Source organism: Pipra filicauda, unplaced genomic scaffold, assembly GCF_003945595.2.
Source record: "Pipra filicauda isolate LSUMZ 115617 unplaced genomic scaffold, ASM394559v2 scaffold412_size1447426_pilon, whole genome shotgun sequence".
In the NCBI taxonomy this organism is placed as follows: Eukaryota; Metazoa; Chordata; class Aves; order Passeriformes; family Pipridae; genus Pipra; species Pipra filicauda.
The window spans coordinates 175,317-187,805 of NW_024104546.1; the positions used below are offsets into that span (position 1 = coordinate 175,317).

At 36.9% G+C, this 12,489-nt stretch overlaps 1 long non-coding RNA gene across 1 annotated transcript in view; it reads right to left on the reverse strand.

Annotated features, from left to right (window-relative positions):
* Positions 1-675: 675 nt before the first annotated feature.
* LOC120324075 overlaps positions 676-12,489 on the reverse strand; it is a 49,984-nt gene continuing 38,170 nt past the window's right edge. Inside the window, exon 3 of the long non-coding RNA XR_005565077.1 lies at positions 676-694. This is a non-coding gene — a long non-coding RNA (uncharacterized LOC120324075). The remainder of the gene's footprint in view (positions 695-12,489) is intronic.

The following is a 12,489-nucleotide window of genomic DNA, read 5'->3' on the forward strand; positions in this document are numbered from 1 at the left end:
AGGCCCAAAAGTTTAAGAGTGGGTCTGGAGCAGATTGTTCATACAGTTCCCATTATTAACTTCAGTGACCCCTGGAGTACCTCTGCAGTTTTTTTTCAAAGAGTTTTTTTGGAGGCACTTCTGCTATGAAGACTGGCTGAGTGAGTTGAGGTTGTTCAGCTTGGACAAGAGAAGCCTCCGGGGACACCTCATTGTGGCCTTTCAGTACCTAAAGGGGACCTATAAAAAGGATGGAGAGGGATTTTTTACAAGGGCTTGTAGTGATAGGACAAGGGGGAATGGCTTTAAGATGAAAAATGGCAGGTTTAAATTAGATATTATGAAGAAATTCTTTACTACGAGGTGGTGAGGCACTGGAACAGGTTTCCCAGAGAAACTGTGAATGTCCCACTGCTGGAAGTGTTCAAGGCCAAGTTGGATGAGGCTCTGAGAAACCTGGTTTAGTGGAAAGCATCCCTGTCCATGGTGGAAATTGAAATTAGATGGTCTTTAAAATTTTTTCCAACTCAAACCATCCCGTGATTCTATGGTAAGGAGAAACCTCTCCAGTGTCCACTGAGGGATTCAGTTTTGCTCTCATGCCATAAACTGCCAAGCTACAGAACACATCAAAGTATGAAGACTTATGCATAGCATGCTTCGCATGCTTTTATCCCTCTCCATCCTTCCTTTCTACCCCATTGTTTGCTGTTCCCTAGAAAGAAACAAATTAGCTTATCAACCAAGGACAATTGAAAAATTATTTTAATAACATCAATAAAAGACCTGGTTTTACACTGAAAATACTTGTCTCAGATTTATTTTAAGAGTCTTTTTTCAAAGCTAAAAGTCTTGATTCAAAATGTCATGTGTTTTCATCACATGAAATATTTTTCTTTCCCTCCATGATACTTTCCCCTTTCTTTTATTTTTGTAGTACAGTACTATTTTCAGAAACTGCATACTTACAAAAATAGTTCAGAAATAGAAAAAAAATACATAAAAAGGTGATTTTCCCTATAAAACACAATGCACTGGCCCAAAGGCAGTGAAGTATCTCTTAATATTGCAAAATATAATGAGTGTACTCTGGAAAGATGAGTTTCAGTGCCATTGCTGACATCTTCAGGGATATACCACATGAAACTGCATTATTAAAGCAACATGAAGTAATAAAAAGTCTCGGATTGTCTGCATTAGGATAAGTTGCAGAAGATGGTAATCACGGTGTGTGAGGGTCTCTTTTGAATTTAGATCTTGGGCTTCATGCAGTGTGATGACAAATGTCTTACTATTTCCATAGCAACTCTACAGAGCAGGATTCACAAACTTCACTACAGGGTGATCAAGTGTGTTTAGCAGACAGAATGAAAATTCAATGTGACCACAGACAGCTCTAAGTTATGCAATCTTCACTTTATCCCAGATGTTGCTAGAGGAATTTCTCTTTTGTTTAATATCAACAACATTTTTCCCTTGACTTCATTCACTGTAGTCACATGTAATCATGTCAACATTAAAATACAGATGCCCAGAACTACCTTTTGTATTTATCTACAGTAGTCAAGGATTAAATAAATGGTACAAAATGGTAGAAATAAAATAAATGGATCGGACTGCACACTATCTCTATGATAAATCAAAGCTTTTACAGGATATTATTCAATAAATGGCATGGGAATAACCTTTTAACCTGCATTGTCCTTCACATTCTTCAAAACCCTATGTTGTCTGTACTGCTGGAAAGTAAAGAAAATACTGTTGTATTCCTGAGTGCCTATACAGGCACTGGCCAGAAAGCAGCGCTACCTGTACCATCCAAATCAGACTGAAATAAAAATTTATGAAATTTCATGAAAAAAATAATTTCAGCACTTCAGACAGGAAATACAACCCCAGGACTCTGCAACTGTTCCACAAAATTGATATTCTTAGTAGTTTCTCCAAATAGCAACTTGCAATCCCAGGCTCTCCCTATAGCTGTAGGAAAAACCAAGAGACTAAATGAGCTGCTGTAGCTCATGCAGCTGCTCTAACCTGTGACACTACCACAAGCAAGCTTGCTACTACGTGCAATGTGCCATTGCTGTCCTGCTTTAATGTCATGTTGCCTACCATATGAACCTGTTTTTTTCTTCAGTAAACTCTCTCTCATGGTTGATTTTGCTGGTAGGAGTAATATAACACTTTGCATAACATAATCTTATTTATCTGGGGTTTCTACTTATTTCTAAAAAACTATTTTTAATATCAGTCATTTATTACATTTGCTTATTTGATTTATTTATTATAAGCAACGGAAGACTGTTGGCATGTTTGTTTGTAGCAAAAGAATTGTTTGCTTTCATTTTAACCCAATCATACCTTCTGCCTGAAATTTTATTTTGTGTATGTGTGTTCTCATTAATATTCAAAAGGGCTGTTCACTGCAGGCAAGGTTTAAAGCCTGTATAATTGCAATTTTTCTCACAATATTCTACAGAACAAAGAGAATTCCAAAAATGAAAAAGTCAGACCATGATGTATTACAACCATTTATCACTTTTAAATTCCCGTTATTTCTGAAGTGAAGGAAGCGTAAATCAATATTAAAGCACAGTGCTAGCAAATTGTGCCAGTCTTCAGCTTCTCAGAACTCAGCACCCTGTGTCTTGAGAGTACTGAAAAATGGTTACTGCATACCAAAAGTAGGAGGAGGTTCCTGTGTCCCTATGCTATTAGCATAACTCTGCATTGCAGGTCTTCTTTGGATTCTGGTTTAATTAATAGAATTATACAAAGTTCTGGAGGAAGCAGTAACCCTTTCCCACTCTTCCCTTCTTATCCACTTCTGCAAGCAACCTCTGAAGGAGTTGTAGTGCAGTCACTAAGGTACGGAGTCGCTGGTTTGCTTTTGCTTTCCTGGCATCAAGCTTCTCCCGCCTTAGCTCTCTCTTGACTCCAAGTCATGAGAATCTGGGTGAAGATCCCTTTCCCCAGTTTCCTTTGTGCACCCTGGTGGATGGGACATTCTGCTAGGAAGCAGATGATATGGGCTTGAGTCTTCTCAAGCTGGAAACACAGTTGTGGCCTCTCATCTTTGTGTGATGGTGACACTATCGCCACCTCCTGTAGAGTGGCTTTACCCTCCTTCCTTGTTTGGCATTTCTTCACAAAACCTCTGATATTTTTGAACAGCCCATCTGAGACATTACCTCTTTCTGTGTGCTGTATATGAAGCATAGGTACCTATGTGACATGTAGGTATGAGATTTGTAGTGGAAATATAAACCTGAATCTACCCAGTATTGCACTCTTTCACTAGAAAGCTTAATTAACATCCTAAATTTGTATGATCCTATGTTTATAGAAGCAATCTGATAATATTCATATGGTAGCTGAAATGTTTCCCCTTTTCCAACTTTTAGGAATAATCTATAGGGAATTATGATACTTAATTAGGCAGTATTTTAAAACTGTACAGCTAGATGGGATGGAACCAGACCTTTATGCTTGGAAATTAATTATCGATTCTAATTTTAAAGACCTAAGCCATTGGCTTCAGTACTACACTGCTTTCAACTGTGCAATATCATTTTCTTACATGTTTTCTCAAAATATTAGGAGGGTGAAATGACTTCCATACTGTTCTGTTAATGTCCTGAAGCCATTTTTTCTCCTTGCTACTCCCTGCTGTGACTCCAGGTTCCAATATATTTACAGATTGATGCAATGTTTCATAATTAGAGCTGCATTTGCCTTTTTCCACGTTGAAAATGTGTCAATGAATGTGTTCACCATAAAAATATCTACCATCATTCAGTGCTCTTGGAAACCTGAGCAAGTGAGCATGTTGTCAGCAACCTGGAGAATCAAAGCCAGTTTAAATGAAAGATTGCTCATTGGCTGATCTAGCTCTTGACTTGCCTCACTGAAGGCAAAATATTGGGTACTGCATTATTTTAGGACATAAGAAGTACCAAAATATTGCATTTTCACTTTGCTTAGTTGTTTTTCCTGGAGACAATCGTTCTGTATTGGATGGTGGGGTTTGGGTTTTTTTTGATGATGAATAATACTTAGTAATTTTGGAACTCAACAGTTGCTCAAATATAGCCAAGACATCTCAGCGTTTACCTGTGTAGTCATAGAATATTTGTAACTATTTCAACTGAAAGGGCAATAGATGCTGCAACAGAAGCGTTACCAGATTCCATTGCTTTATCTTGTTCCTTCCACATGTGAAATGTGAGCAATGAGTCTTCAAGGTTAGGTTTGGATGCCAACTTTGGTGACAACTTATAGATTAGACAGTACTATGTGAGTAGTAAGGTTTTTCATGTCTCCATGGCTGGTAAAGTACTTCCCAGTTTTCATGGTGGAAGAAGGATGGAGCCTCTTTCTTCAGAAGCCTCCAGCTTTCAAATATCAAAACCTAATACTCACTGATCATTTCCCACTATAGTATAATAATAATAAAATGATAGAATTACAGGTCCTACATGGACACAGTATATTTCTGAAACTTGCTTGAGAGCGGGTTAGCGTTTGATTGGCCTTCTGCTGTTCTTCCTAGGGCATCATGGAAATATCTCCCCACAGGCACCCACCTCATTGACCAGCTTCCACACCTTTGGGAATGAAACAACGTGCAGGAACTCCCTCAGGAGTTTCCTGCCACCTCAAAAATCCAATTATTGTGAAGAATAGAAATGTTATATTGCAGCAAACTCTAATAACCTGTGCTAAAATACAACAATATATTAAACAGTAGAACTGTAACATCCTTGTCAAGAGCAGAGTAAATACGTAAAAAACCTCCCTATTTAATTATTAAATAGTTGTCTAAAAAAACTATATCCACAATGGGTAATGATGATAAGCTTAATCATTTACAGTTTTGTTTTTCTATATTCCTGACATTTTGTGAAATGAACTAATATCAAAAGGAAAAAAAATAATATATGCAATATTGGATCCTGTGTACATGGAGTCTCTATAAAAAGTCCCATCTTGCCCGGAAATTTCTAGGGTCCTATACATTAAAAATATTGAAAACTACTGATATATTTGGATAAAATCATCATTGTTTTAACTTTCAAATATCAGTTACTGTGAGAATATTTTAAAAGTTACATAAAAAATAATATATGCTATGAGAAATTAACACCAGGGTAAAATACTGAAGTGAGTACTCTGTCCTTACAGAGCATTCTTTGTGCACTGAAGGCATTTCAAGATCTTCAGTCCCTTTTCTTATGTGCCATAAATTCAGTTTCAAAGCAAGTTGAAATATCTAGTTGAAAATATAGCGAAAGATTGTTTCTCCTCGCTGTGATTTCTCTCCCTTCTAGCCTAAAGTCATGACAGACTTTTCAGAACATACTTTGCTGGTAATACGGAGCATCTTAATAGGTCAACAGAGACAGGTATGAAGAAGGAATTTAAAGCTATTTATTGTAAAATGAATTGGTTTGTGAAAGTTAATAGTTTAACTATTGACAAAAGAACACTGATCAAAGAACACCATGAAATCAATCAGTTGTTTTTGAAAGGTAGCACAGAGATATGCATATCAAATAACATCAACAGTAAATCATGTTAACATCAAAGATGTCATCTGAGACTAAAAGAGCAACAACATTAGAAATAATGACATATCAAATATGTTATAAGAAGCTGCAGACGTAGTCAAGGATGATAACATCTTTGCCCTTCTGTAGTACCCTTTCATCATAGGAATTGAATGTTTTCTAAAATTCCCACACTGCTCTACCTAGTTTGTAGATGAAAGTGGGATTCAAGTTAAGAGCTTGCTGCTTAAATAAAGACAAGATAAATATAAAACTGTGAGGGTTGGAACTTTAACTCTAGAAAGAGATCTCTACCTTAAGTCATCTGGGCCTTTTCTGCAATCAATGAGGCAAATAGGAACTAGATAATTAATCTTACTTGTTTGAAAAAATGACAAAAAAAAAATAAAAATAATAAGAAGGGCACTTTCAAAATGTTTATTTACTGTATGATAAGAAGTTATGGTCCTTACCCTGGTTGCTGTTGTCTACATTACAGAATCTCCAGAGTCCAAGGATATCAACCTCAGGTGTAAGAGTTCAAATATCAATCAAGTACACCAGGAAACTTCTGCGAAAACTACACTTCTTCCTGAATCTGGCTGGCTTTAAAATTTTATCTGCTAAAGCAGTGAAGAAGGAAGAATAAAAGTGCATGCTCTGATGGTGTTTAATATTAAACATGGGGAAGCTTTAAGAAGTGAATATGCAGTTATCATCTGAGAAAGAACAAAATGAAAATAGGACCTTAACAGTGTTGCTGAGTTATTAAAGACTTAAAAGATAGCAATTGTTAAAAGTGTTTTGAATTTTTGATTTTCTTCTGAGGGAAAATTAAATATCAATATATGTTTTATGCGTATGTGCACTGAGCGCAGGTTCTTTTAACAAAATGAGACAATCATCTTAAATCCAAATTATTTTCCAAATACCTTTCATTCATACCACATAATATCATCCATTTCTTCCAGGGCATCAACTCTTTCCATATGTGTGTGTGTGTGCGTATGTGTGTGCGCAGCTTCCCTTACAAATATATTTTTGGTAAAGATTTTTGAAATACAGGACCTCAAGGGTAAAATTTTGCTCTCATTTTCTTTTCCTGTAGTGACATTTTAAGATAAAGTTAGTCTTTCCATGCTCATAATTAGGCTTTGGATTGGAGACTTCCTGTATATTTGCCTCTCTAAACTTTTTTTTCTCCCTACCTTATCTTATTGTTACAAAAAACCTTCCAGCCTTGGTGTGGTCAGAGTTATATCATCTCACAACTTGAACAATTCCTAAACAAACTTTTCCTTACCTTTATTCAAGCCAACTCTGCAAATTTAACTTTCCTACCAAAAGACTGTCGTTTTCTTTAGCTGTTGATTTAAGCATCAGAACTGTGACCATCATTTTAAGACAGATGTTTTCCTTCATGAATAAAGAACGAGAAAATAGATGCAACTAAAATAAACTTATTCTGGGTGAAAAACATGAAGAAAATGAAGAATAGTTTTCATACTGGGATATATGAAGATAAAGACTAGTTTTCATACTTTTCAGTTCTGTGAAAGAAGAAGGAAAAAAAAAGAAAGCTACAGGAATGTATAGCATAGAAATACTGTGACAAGAGGCTATTTTTGTATAGTAATAAGAAAAGAAGCAATGATCTTCTACAGCTCAGATATCCGTACAACCAAAGGATAAATAAAATTATTAATTCTAATTATTTTTTATAAAGTGACAGTCATTAAAAAGTTGTTTTTTAGGCTCAGACAAACTTTTACCAATACTTATCTGAGAATAATCCTGAGGATCCAAGAGACAGTGCACACAATTTCAAGAAAACAAGAAAGTTTAAATAGGGAAGAAGAGCTCTCAGGAATTAAGTGATAAAATTCCCACTTAGGAAGCTACACTGAAGCCCTTAGGAATCACCGCATACTTGTAGTTGTATGTGTGCTCAATTTGTATATAAAATTATAATATTTAAATTCAGTCTCTCACTTTGGTATTTAGTCAGTAAGAAAGACCTTCCTGGCACAGTCGGTTGAGTTACTGAGCTGCTTTGCAAAACAACCAATCCCATCTGAAAGAGTGGGTATGGAAAAGCCACCAGTGACCCTGGAGGAGCACATTCCAGTCTTGGTGACACAACTCCCAGGAGTGGCAACACTGTCAGGAAGTGCACATTGCTAAGTACTTTTTACCAGATGCTCTGAGAGATGTTTTTAGCTCTCCTAGCTCTAATAAATGGGATCTGAACACCTGCAGTCTAGTCCTGAGCCTGTGAGAAAAGGAAAATTCCATCAGGCTGTGGTAATAGTTGAGCTTTCTTATTCTAAATCCAGTCAAGAGGTTTGGCTCTTAAAATCTGGATACCCAAGAGGTTTCAAAGATTCTGCAAAAGCAAAGTGGTTGAACAAAAAGTTCCCAAAACTCATCTAACTTATTTGTACAATTGTCAAGATGTACTGACAATCCAGGAATATATTTCCTGGATGAAAGTGAAGAGCAGGCAGTATTTTAAATAAGTGTAATAGCTTCACAGCTATTATTGACACTGTGAGCAGAAAAGGTCTGTGGCAGATTTTGGAACGTTTAGGTTGTCCCCCTAAATTCCTCAAAATGATTATCTCACTCCATGAGGATCAGCATGGCCAAGTCAGATATGGCAATGCACTTTCTGAGCCCTTTTTAATTAAGAATGGTGTGAAACAAGGCTGCGTTCTCGCTCCTACCCTATTCACCGTCTTCTTTAGCATGATGCTCCAAAGGGCCACAGCAGACCTCAATGATCAGGACGGTATCTACATTCGATACCGTACTGATGGAAGTCTATTCAATCTAAGGTGACTGAAGGCCCACACTAAGACCTTAAACCATCTTGTCCGGGAGCTGCTTTATGCTGATGATGCCGCCCTTGTTGCCCACACAGAAGCAGCTCTGCAGCGTTTAACATCCTGCTTTGCAGATGCTGCTGAGCTCTTTGGTCTGGAGGTCAGCTTAAAGAAGACAGAGGTCCTCCATCAGCCTGCACCTCAGGATGTCCCCCATCATCCCCACATCACCATTGGTCAATCAGAGCTCAAATCAGTCCAACAGTTTAATTACCTCGGTAGCCTCATCTCCTCAGATGGTAAGATTGACGGAGAGATAGACAACAGATTAGCAAAGGCATATAGTGCTTTTGGAAAACTCCATAAAAGAGTATGGCGTAATAAACACTTGAAGAAAAGCACCAAGATCAGTGTTTACAAAGCCATAGTGTTGTCTACTCTCTTATATGGATCTGAATCATGGGTCATCTACCGCCACCACCTGCGTCTCTTAGAACGCTTCCATCAACGCTGCCTCCGTACAATTCTAAACATCCACTGGTCAGACTATGTGACCAATACATCTGTTCTAGAGCAAGCAGCTATCACAAGTATCGAGGCCATGCTGATGAGAACACAGCTGCGTTGGGCAGGTCATGTCTCCAGGATGAAGGACCACCGCCTCCCTAAGATCTTGCTTTACGGTGAACTTGCCACTGGCTGCCGCATGAGAGGAGCCCCGAAGAAAAGATACAAGGACTCCCTGAAACAACATCTCAGCCTTGGCCATATTGATCACCATAACTGGTCTACTCTGGCCTCAAATCGGGAGGCCTGGAGACACACCATCTATAACGCAGCTGTCTCCTTTGAGAACACACGCAGGATCACCCTCGAGGAAAAAAGGCAACGCAGAAAGAACCGTGTATTGCAGAATACACCATCTAAGGAGTCTTTCTGCTGTGCCTTTTGCAATCGGATTTGTCTGTCACGTATTGGCCTCATAAGCCACCAGCGTGCCTGCAGCAAATGTGGATAGAGCCTTCCCAAATCTTCGTTCGCGAAGCCTAGCCATGATGATGAATAGCTTCACAGATGGCAGATATCATATACCACAGTGAGTCAATGAATGTCAGATAATCTGAAGTGACAATACAAACTGATGTTTGCACTCCATTTCACATTAAGAAATGCATGGTATTTTCATAGAAATAGGTAATTATTATTAGACAATATATATTCATTTTAATTATCATGGGGGGAAGGAATGTGCAGCTATGGCACAGTTGACTGTCTATAATTTCAGGATTAAAAAGGGCATTTTGAAGTCTTAAAGTAATAGTTAAATTTTGTTCTAAGAAAAAAAATCCAGCTATTATGAAAGGCTCATAATGGAAGCATTTGAGTATGTGACATGCCTCAGGCATATTCAAATCTCTGTTTGACATTTTCCAGAGTACCATAATCTAACATGACTGACAAGTGCTCTGTAGAAAATGGAGCTTGAAATAAAACTGTATTTTATTAAGTGCAACTATAGATAAGAGAGTTTATTGTACTTTGCATAATTCCTAAAACATAACTCAGTGAAGGCTGCTCCCTGCCAGAGAATTTAGATCACTGCTGCATGGTCGCTGAAGAACTAGAATGAAGCAACAATGTTTGCATTACTGTTAAGAGGCGCATTAAGATGCCACATTAAAGTTATTTTCACGTGTGGAAATCCCTTTGCTATTTATCTGAATACTGTTGAGTTGTTAATGGTTTTAATTAACCAGTTCTCTGGTTCGATTTTTTTTTAAGTGTCTTGTTAAAGAATTATGAGTTTTGCTTGGATAACCCAAGTAAATCCCATTACCAAAATTTTTATAATTAATCAGTATGAATGGAAAAAAAAACAATGAAACAAATGCATTTTCTAAGTTATACTAAGGTTCATGAGTGCCACATGTCTTTAGTTACTGGGAAGAGCATTCATGAATCCAACTGCAAGATTAATTTCACTGAATCAGTGACAAAAATGTTTATTTTTGTTGCTCCTGAAAAGCAAAGCCTTACTGACTGGGGTTTTTTTCTGGTTTACACTTATTACTTCTTTAAGACAGCAAAATAAAATTACTGGCAGGTGTAAATGTAAGCATTCCCAAACATATCTGCTGAAAATATTACAGAACCTTTTGTCAAAAATTCCTATTGGTATTACAGGATGTCTAATGCATGCATTAATGCAGTTTGTGCATGTTTACATACCATGCAATACAATTTGTCTTCTTTGCTGTCTGTTTAAACTTCAATTAACTTATATTTTCACGTATTTAAAATATCAAAAAGGTCGCAAGGACTTTTCAAATATTTTATGAGAATCTTTCGGAGTCATATCGACTTAATTGGTATAAGCACAAATCCTTGATATTTACTCTATTGAGACATGCACACCAGAGTGTCAAAACATCCTTTGAACAAAGTCAAGAGTACTACAGGACACCATACCTTTTAGTTCATTGCCTAATTAATAAAAATTTTCTTGTGTCAAAGGCACATCATTCCTCCTGCCACTATTATAAAAAAATGCATCAGCCACCCAGCTGTGCCAACAGCATTTTACTGCCTTCAGTACAATAACCAAAACCTTCAGTATTACAGTTATTTCTATTAAGTGTTTGCAATTTTACCTGAGCTGTTCTTTTGGGACACAGTACTCCAATGAAAATAGAGACAATTTTAATATTTATATGAATCTAACCTGGCTTCTAATACATACAAATAATACTATTACTGAACAAGCAATATTTTGCTAAAAAGGAGTCTATGCAGCAGTTGGGGAAGATGTTGGAAAATTCTTTTAGCTATAGCACAGTAGTGTTTGATCTCTAAATCTGTGGTTAATGCTTGGTTTTGTACCATATAGTGCTTAGTACAAATGCCAGAGATTAGTGTGGCTTTGTGTTAACTCCCTACATCTGTGACTAATAGTTGGTGCCAGCTATTGCTTCCTTATTTACCTATATCAGTGACTAATATGTACTAGTAGATGTCTTAGTTTTGAGAATAAAGAATGTATGTCAGAGGAAAGAATTATAAGAGAAGCACATTATGATCTGACCACATATTTGAGATATTCTCGAGAAGATGCATTAGAAGATCAGAACCATAAAAGGGAAATTTGGGAAATGAGATGTTCCCAAATGACCACCAAAGACTCTCAAAAGACCCTACTGTGTCCAAATAAGTCCACGGGCACAATTAGCATATATGAATGTATTCTGGAAATGTCATGAATATGTAAATAGAAATGTATCAGTTTAATAAATATAACCTAACCTGTTGCTGGGTATGCATGGAGCTATCCCTATGCATCCAATGCACTGAATAAAGTAATGTTGGCTTTCCAACTTAGTAAGCTGGTTGGAGAGTTTATTTCCTGGTTTTTTGGTGGCAATACTAACAATTATTACTATTGTTGTTCTAGAAAATTGTTCACTTCTCTGGATCATAAATAAAATTATTATTTAGGAAATTAGAATTAATAATAACAATTAGAATTAAAATAAAAAAATGTGTTATTGAAAAGATTATAAACTACAAACCAAATGCTTTATGAATTTCCTAGTATTCAAGTTTTAAAATTCCATTTAATATTCGTAGATTGCACATATCATAGATGATCTAGATAATAAACTCTGTTAAAAAGAGTTTATTATCTTAAAGACATTCAATAGCATCTAAACTGGAATGATGTCATTTCAATTATGCCTGCATGTAGAAGACTATTTTTTACTTTGGAGAGCAACTGAAATCCTGGTGTCTCTGCTTTCACTGAGGTTACTTCAGGCATGAAGATAACACAATCAGATCATGATAGGACACCAGGACACTACAGGGGGAATGGTTTTAAAGTAAAAGGGGAGAGACTTAGATTCGATGTTAAGAAGAAATTCTTTACTGTGAGGGTGGTGAGGCACTGAACAGGTTTCCCAGAGAAGTTATGGATGCCCCTTCCCTGGAAATGTTCAAGGCCAGGCTGGGTGGGACTTTGAGCAACTTGATTGTAGCAGGATGCTCTCTACCTGAAGTGGAGATGAAACAACTTGAACAATACCCTATTTGCTAAGCTGTCAAGGGTGAATGGAGAATGGAGGTGTCATGCTTCTTTT